The following is an 8,522-nucleotide window of genomic DNA, read 5'->3' on the forward strand; positions in this document are numbered from 1 at the left end:
CCTTGGTTCTGCAAGTTTATCCGAACTTGAAGCTGGAGAACACCACCACCACCAACAACAACAATCTCTGGAGGTCTTGGGGCCAAGTCAGGGTTGATCCTGGAGGCCTTGGAAACTTTGGGCCCAATCCCTCCTTCTTCAGGTAGGGGAACTGAAGTCCAGAATAAGGAAGTGACCTGCTAATGGTGCACACCTAGGGAAGCTGGGTTCAGAACTCAGGACTCCAGTGCCATTTCACTTGGAATAATGGTGGCCCCTGCCGAGGCTCCCTGTTTAAGCTTCTTCCATCTCCGCTTAAGCCACTGGAAAACTGGGACTGGGCAAATCTCCCCACCTTCCAAGCTTTGTCAGATTCCATTAATGAGTGTTTTTGAAGCTCTCAGGGCTCTTTCAGATTGGGAACTTGTCATTACTCTTGTGATTGTTACAATCTGCTTTAAGAGGTTAGGGTGAGAAGCGCCTCAGACACCTCAGGAGGGTGCTGGGAACTGGGCAGATTAAAAGGGCTGGAGCTTATTATTTGGCTAGACTCTCAATTCCCATAAAATTACATAGGGTGCAGATATGAACCATCATTACAATTATCACCCTCAGAGGGTTTGTTGAGACTTCCTCCACTGTCGTTTGTAAACCACATTGACATGGTTGGCTGCGAGGAGCTGGAGAGACCGTGGTAGCTGACATTTTGAATGCCCACTGCAGACTCTTCATTTTAGTAACTCTTGGAGACCATTAACATAAACAGATTACGACCTGTCTATAACTGAGACTTCAAATTTCTGTGGGTTGGCAGAATAGTTAACTCTGAAACCAGGAGAGCAGTTTTTCTAAATATGCAGATTCAATTATGACTAAATTTCCTGCCATTTTCAAGGCAATTTCACATAGTCTAGATTTTCCTTAAACTGATAACCATCATGTCCTCAAGGCATGGCTAGGGCTTAGCCTAGCACTTTTAACATTCATTGATTGATGAATTCACTTAAAAATGTTCTTCACCGAGGAGAATATGATCTGAGATGCAACCAACATTAATAATAAAATTAAATCCAGTGACCATAAGAGAGAAAGTGATACTCCTCAACCATGAAGGCCAAATCAGAACACTGCTTCTCACGCGAAGTTCAGGAAGAGCTCATTCCTTGCTTACCCCCCCCATACACACACACACACACACACACACACACACACAATTTACTCCTTCTCTTTCCTCTTTATATATTCAGAGGCGGCTCCCACTTCAAAGCCTCCTTTCATTTAAATACAAACAGGGTGAACAACTGGCAGTCCACGAAACAAATACCATCCAGAAGGGAAGCTTTTCAGATGGCCTGAAGTTCCTGCTTTCCTCCTCTTACCCCTCCCCCAGCTCTTCTCTTCCAAAGGGGCTCCTTAGTGGAGATGCACCTACTCCTTAGAAGTTCTCTCTGAATGCCAAAAAAAAAAAAAAAATGTAGATTGGAGGTTGCATATGGAATGCAAGAATCAACAACTGCTCTGGCTGATTGACTCCATATAGCACCTTTTTCTTTTCTTTTCTTTTCTTTTTTTAAGAGAGATCTTTTGCTATAGGGCACATACACTTGCTGGAGAGACAGAGAACAGAGAAGAGACAGAGAGACAGCGAGAAATCACCCCATGGGGGGGATGGCTTCATTCTGCTCTCAGGATTTGGGGCATGGACACACATACATCTGGTGAGAGTGTTAAGTCGCCAGGTCAGGGATTTGAACCACGGTTGACTACATGGGAGTCCAGCAACATAACCGTTACGCCATCTTCTGGTCCATTTCATCCATTTTAAAGTATACAATTTAAGGGGCCCAGCAGGTGGCTTGGTGGTTGAGGTGCTGGACATTCCCACATGGCTGACCATAGTTTGAGTACTGGACCTGGTGGATTGCTTTCTTACTTTCCCCTTCTCTGTCTCTGTCTCTCTCTGGTCAAAATTTAAAAATGAATAAATAAAATTAATGATTTTTTAAATAAACAAAATAAAACATGCAGTTTGGTAGCATTTAGTACAATCATAATGTTGTAAAGCCATCACCACTATCTCGTTCCAGAACACTTTCATCACCCTAAGAGGAAACCGTGTACCCATTAAGAACTCACAAACTATTCCCACCTCCCTATACCCCTGGCAATCGCTAATCTCCTGTGTGTCTCTGTAGAGTGGTCTGTTCCACATCTTTTACATATATGGACCCACATGATATGGTACTTTGGTGTCTGGCTTCTTTCCCATGGCATCACGTTTTCAAGGTCCATCCGTAAGTAGCATGTATCAGTACTTGATTCCTTTTTATGGCTAATATCCCATTGAACAGCCATACCACGTTTTAGTCATATACTGATAGTACTTTGCAGTTTGCAAAGTGCTTCCAGGTACACCCTCATACTTTAGAAAATTTTAGTGTTGGGACCAGCAGTTGGCATAATGGCTATGTCGCTGGACTCCCATATAGTCAACCACAGTTCGAGTCCTGGACCCGGTGGCTTAAACTCACCTGGGCATGTGTGCATGTGTGCCCAAGATACTGAGAAGAGAATGGAGGAGAAGGGATTGTGGCATGGCCATCCCCCTGAGAGGTGATTTCTTGCTTTCTGTCTCTCTGTCTCTCTCTCTCTTTCTGGCAAGTGCATGCGCCCTATAGCAAAAACCTCTCAAAAAAAATTTTAGTGTTGTTGCTAATGTCATTTTGTTTAGTTTTTGGTACAGGGCACATACACTCACCAGAAAGAGAGAAAGAGGGAAAATGCGAGATCACCCCCTAGGGGGATGGCCAAGCTACTCCATTCTCCAAATGGGACCAGAATGGGGAGAACTGGGCATGCACACACACGCACCTGGCATATTTACCAAGCCTCCTGGTCCAGGACTCAAACCGCCCACTCGGCCACGTGGGTTTCAACCACTTAACCACCTCACTACTCGCTGGCCCATTGCTGTTGTTGTCTAATAGATGAGCAAACCTAGTTTCAGCAAGACTAGGTGGATTGTCCACAGCCATAGAGCTCTCAGAATGACTAAAACAAGACCAAAAACAAAAGCCTCTGACTAAATTCCATGCTATTTTTGTCAAAAAATAAATGTTCTCTAGGTCTCAGGTACAGCCAGCAGTGAATGTACACCTACCCAGATCCTGCGGAAGCATCCCTGTTTCTAGTGAATGAATGTCCATTGAGCATCTCCTGTGTACCAGGTGCTGCTTAGTCCTAGGAGGAGGGAGGACGTATAAGCCAAAAGGAGTTTACAATTTCATGTACTGTATACAACGGTTTGCTTAGATGGAATCCACTTATGGTATGCTTGGTTTCCCAGGTGAGAGGTTCTTCCTGACACAGCACCAGAGCCGAGATACACTTGCTGGTGGGCAGAGGGAACAAAGAACATACTTACATGCTGCCGTCTTCCAAGCCAAGAGAACTGGTTGGGTCAGGTCCATTCTCTCAGCTTCCCGGCACTTCTCACCTGCTGGGGAACTACCTTCATTGCCAAATATGGTGATGGGAAGTAGAGAAAGTGCTTCCTCCTTTGGCGTAAATTGTTGGCTTGCTGCCCTCCAGTTTCTCCCACTACGGGATCCATCCCTACACAGCCACCAGTGAAAGCCTTTTGACAACATCATCTGGACATTGTCACTTCCCTGTTTAACCCTTCCCCCTTCCCTGTTGGTACCCCCATTGCTTTCCAGATCAATTTCCAAATTGTTAAGTAGATCTGACTCTTTGGTATCAGAGTGTAGTCTACATTATCAGCTTTCTTTTCTGTTTTATAGAAAAATTGGCAATAAGTTTCATGCACTTACCAGAGAGATAGGGAGAAAATAAGAAAGCACCCGCCAGGGGGAATTCCCATACCACAATCCCTTCTCTTCCATTCTCCTCTCTGGATTTTGGGCATGCACAAACTCTCACCTGGCATGTTCTTCAAGCTACCAGGTCCAAGACTCGAGCCACATAGTCAGTCATATGGGATCCAGCTGCCTTAACCACCACACCACTGGCTGACCCTATTATAAGCTTTCTTGCTGGCCCTTCCCAGCCCTGTATCCTGTGCTCTGGCCCCACAAGAACATGTCATCATTCTCTAACATGCCATGGATTCCTTGTATACATTTACCCTACGTTTTCAAGAAATACCCTTTCATTCCCCTCCATTCCTTGGACAGCTCTTTCATAACTCATTCTTCAAGACTCAGCTGAGATGTTCCCTCTTCTAGAAAACTTTCCTGGATTTCTCCCAAGCAAAGCTAGTGGCTTCTTTTTCTTGGCCTCCAAAGCACCGTCAGCACAAAATGACTCCCACGGTACTCCTCAGCAGAAGGGTTTTCAAGAAATACCCTTTCATTCCCCTCCATTCCTTGGACAGCTCTTTCATAACTCATTCTTCAAGACTCAGCTGAGATGTTCCCTCTTCTAGAAAACTTTCCTGGATTTCTCCCAAGCAAAGCTAGTGGCTTCTTTTTCTTGGCCTCCAAAGCACCGTCAGCACAAAATGACTCCCACGGTACTCCTCAGCAGAAGGCAGCTTCTTTGAGGTCCTTCACCCCAAGTCTCCCAAGAGCTCTTCTAGGCTTTATTTTATTTTTTATTTTTTTATAAAGAATTATTTGATTTGATTTATTAATTTATTTTAATTTGAACAGAGAGGGACAGAATGAAAGAGAGAGAAAGGGAGAAAGCAAGCCACCAGGTCCGGGACTCAAACCATGGTCAGCTGTGTAGGAGTCCAGAGCCCTTAACCACCACACCACGTGCTTCCCCCCTTACCCCCCACCCCCGGCCGTTAATATTCTTCCTACTGTGCCTAAAATTTGCCCTATCAGGGGCTGGCAGGTGGCGAGGTAGTTAAGGTGCTGGACTCCCACATGGGTGACAACAGTTCAAGTCCCGAATCTGGTGGCTTGCTTTCTCACTTTCCTTCTCTCTCTCTCTCTCTCTCTCTCTCTCTTTCTCTCTCTCACCCTGTCTCTCTCTGGTCAAATTAAAAGAAATAAACTTAAATAAAATAATTCTTTAGAATATAAAATACTACTTTTAAATTTGATACTTTGAACTTTACATGACAACTGACAATTAAGATGTCTTAGAAGTATGAGAGAACAGAGAGTAATCTGAAAATAACCTTTTTGTCTCTTTTGCTAGAGGACACATGTGCTTACTAGAGACAGAAGGGAATGGTCCCACTACAATCCCTTCTCCATCTCTCCCTCCTTTTGGGCTTTTGGGCACACATACACAGGCACCTGGTGTGTTTCCTGAGGCTACCAGATCTGGGACTCTCTCTGTCTTTCTGGTGAGCGCACATGTCCTATAGCAAAAACCCCTCCAAAAAATAAAATAAAATTTAGAAAATTTTAAAAAGTCTTCCATGGGTGCTCACTTCAGCAGCACATATACTAAGAAATTGGAACGATACAGAGAAGATTAGCATGACCCCTGCACAAGGATGGCATGCAAATTCGTCAGTCGGTCCATAGTTTTCAAAATATTTGACAGTCATGCAATAAATATATCCTCTGGGGGGGGGGAGTCTTCCATGGGAAGATAATATCACAGTAATAGCATATTTGCTTAATACTCTGGAATTTAGAAATTGCTTTCCAGGTGTTATCTGTGAAATATGTATTCGTTTTTTTCTAATTTATGGTTGAGAACACACTTGGCAATTTAAATCGAGGCCTTTGGAGTGCCAGTTCAGCGACACAGTCACTTCTCGCTAGGCCCTCAGCCCAAACCTTGCCCACTATAACGTGGCAAATAGTATAAGGCTGGAAGATAAAGGAGTGGAGAAGGAAATTGCGGTGTGGCCATCCCCTCTGGAGGGTGATTTCTCACTCTCCCTCTATGTCTTTGGCTCTCTCTGGCAAGTGCACACAGCCTGTAACCAAAACTAAAATAAATAAATAAACGCTGAAGATTTTTAAGCAGAGAAAAGTACTACAGAAGAATGATCTGGGAACTTGGGGAGGCATAGGACGAGCTGAAAACAGGCAAGTTAGGCATTCTGACCTTCTCAACGAAGAGACGAAGGTTTACCATTTTTTCATTCAGGGTTTCTGTATGAAGAGCAAAAAATAAAAGGAAGAAAGGAGAAAAGCAGCGTTATTCAATGCAAAGGTTGTGGAGTCAGAGAGACTGAGAATGCAATCCTGGCTTGGCCATTCACTGTGTTTCCTCAGATAAGTAATCGACTCTCTTTTCTCGTGCGTCACACTACACTGTGACGATTAAATATATATATATGTATACCTAGATGGCGTGGTGCTTAAGGCACTGGACTCCCACATGGCTGACTGTGATTCAAGCCCAGACCTGGTGGCTTGAAATACCAGGCACGTGCGCATGTATGCCCAAAAGCCCAAGAGGAGAGAATAGAATAGAGGAAATTGTGGCGTGACCATCCCCAGTGGCGGATGCTTTCTCACTTTCCCTGTCTGTCTCTGTCTCCAGCGAACGTATGCATCCTATGGCAAAAACCTAAAATACACACACACACACACACACACATACACAAAGGTGAACAACATAATATTCTTTGCTGAAGATGGTGAATGTGGTTATATCCTTGATTTATCACACACTACATGCATGCTTTCTAAAACTATATCATACCTCATAAAGTTGTACGACAATTCAATGTAAATCAGAAATTATACAATAAAAAACTATATCATATCCCATAAAGATGTACAACAATTACATGTAAACCAGAAATTATACAATAAAAAAGGCAAAATATATATAATATATGAAGAGCATTTGGGCCAGCCCCATAGCACAGCAGTTAAGCACTGTGCATAGGGGGCTGGATGCCACAAGGCCAACCATAGTTGGAATCCCAGACCCAGTAACTAGAGAAACGTGCTGGGCACATATGTATGTGTGCCCAAAATTCTGACAGGATGGAGAAATGGAAGAAAGAGGATTGTGGCACAACCATGTCTCATTGGAGGGTGCTTTCTCTCTCTCTCACAGATGAGCACACATGCTCTCTGGTGGGCATACACACACACAAGAAAATCTAAAAGGAAAAAAGAGAAGTGTTTCTCTTGGTCCAGAACACATCTAATTCATTTTTGTGCCCTCAGCACTGAGCATGGAGTATAAAATACATATATAGTTGAACATCCCTAATACGAAAATCTGAGATATTCCAAAATCTGAAACTTTTTAATCACTGACATACTGTTTCAAGTGGAATATTACACACCCAAACTGAGATGAGAGGTTGTCGTCAAACACTGTAATACAAAAATATGATGTAGGGGCTGGACAGCAGCACAGCTGTAAAATGCAATTCTCAGGGAGGTAGTCTCATATGGGAGGGCTGCAGGTTCCCATCCAGAGACCACCCTGAGTACCCTGGGCGTGAATGTGCCCAGGCACATTCATGCTGGGACTAAGAGTGGATAATGGCATTGGGACCCCATTGGGGTTGTTGTATATCTCTCTTGCTCATGGAATCAATAAGTAAAACTTAAAAACCATTGTATAAAATTACCTTCAGGCGATATGCGTGAGGTGTATATGAAACATAAATGAATTCTGTGTTTAGACTTGGGTCCCATTTCCAACATATCTTGTTATGTATATGAAATATTTTTAAAGTCTGAAATCTGGGGCTGGTAGGTGCTGGACTCCCACATGATCAACTAAGGTTCAAGTCCCAGACCTGGTGGCTTGCTTTCTCACTTTTTCTCTCTCTCTCTCTCTCTCTGTCCCTCTCTGGTCAAATTAAAATAAATAAATAAAGTTAAATAAAGTAATTAATTTTTTTTGAGAGGTGTTTGCTATAGGGTGCATGCGCTCGCCAGAGAGACAGAGAGAGACAGAGAGACAGAAAGCGAGAAATCACCCCCCAGGGGGGATGACCACCACAATCCCTTCTCCTCCATTCTCCTCTCGGGATCTTGGGCATGCATGCACACGCTCCCAGCGTGAGTTTAAGCCACCGGGTCCAGGACTCGAACTGCAGTCAACTACATGGGAGTCCAGAGACATAGCCATTATGCTAACTGCTGGTCCCAATAAAGTAATTCTTAAAAAAAATCTGAAATCTGAAACATTTCTGGTACCAAACATTTTGGATAAAGATATTCAATTGGCAAGCATTTAGCACACTCCCTAGTACAAAGCATTCATTTATTTACCCATTACTCATTCCTTCATTCAACAAGTATTTATTGAGGATAAGTACTCTTTTAGGCTTTGAAGATATAGTTATGAATAAAACAAAATTCCTTGTCTCATGGGGACTCAGTAAGTAGTAGCTACTGAGCCAGTCAGTGGCATGGTGGTTAAGGCAGCTGGATCCCACATGGCCAACTGCACAGTTCCAGTCCTGGACCCAGTGGCTTGAAAAACACATACACCTGGCATGTTTGTGTGCATGCTCAAAATCCTGAGAGGAAAAATGGAAAAGGGATTGCAACTTAGCCATCCCACATGGGGGATGCTTTCTCTCTCTCTGTCTGTCCCTCTTGGGAGCACAAATGCCCTGTAGCAAAAAAAAA

At 43.6% G+C, this 8,522-nt stretch overlaps 1 non-coding gene across 1 annotated transcript; it reads left to right on the forward strand.

The window, feature by feature from the left end:
- Nucleotides 1-5,381: 5,381 nt before the first annotated feature.
- On the forward strand, nucleotides 5,382-5,490 carry LOC114006686 (U6 spliceosomal RNA). The gene has a single exon (XR_003548386.1). It is a non-coding gene; the product is annotated as a U6 spliceosomal RNA (small nuclear RNA).
- Nucleotides 5,491-8,522: the final 3,032 nt, after the last annotated feature.

Source organism: Tupaia chinensis, unplaced genomic scaffold (genome assembly GCF_000334495.1).
Source record: "Tupaia chinensis unplaced genomic scaffold, TupChi_1.0 Scaffold149560_1, whole genome shotgun sequence".
In the NCBI taxonomy this organism is placed as follows: Eukaryota; Metazoa; Chordata; class Mammalia; order Scandentia; family Tupaiidae; genus Tupaia; species Tupaia belangeri.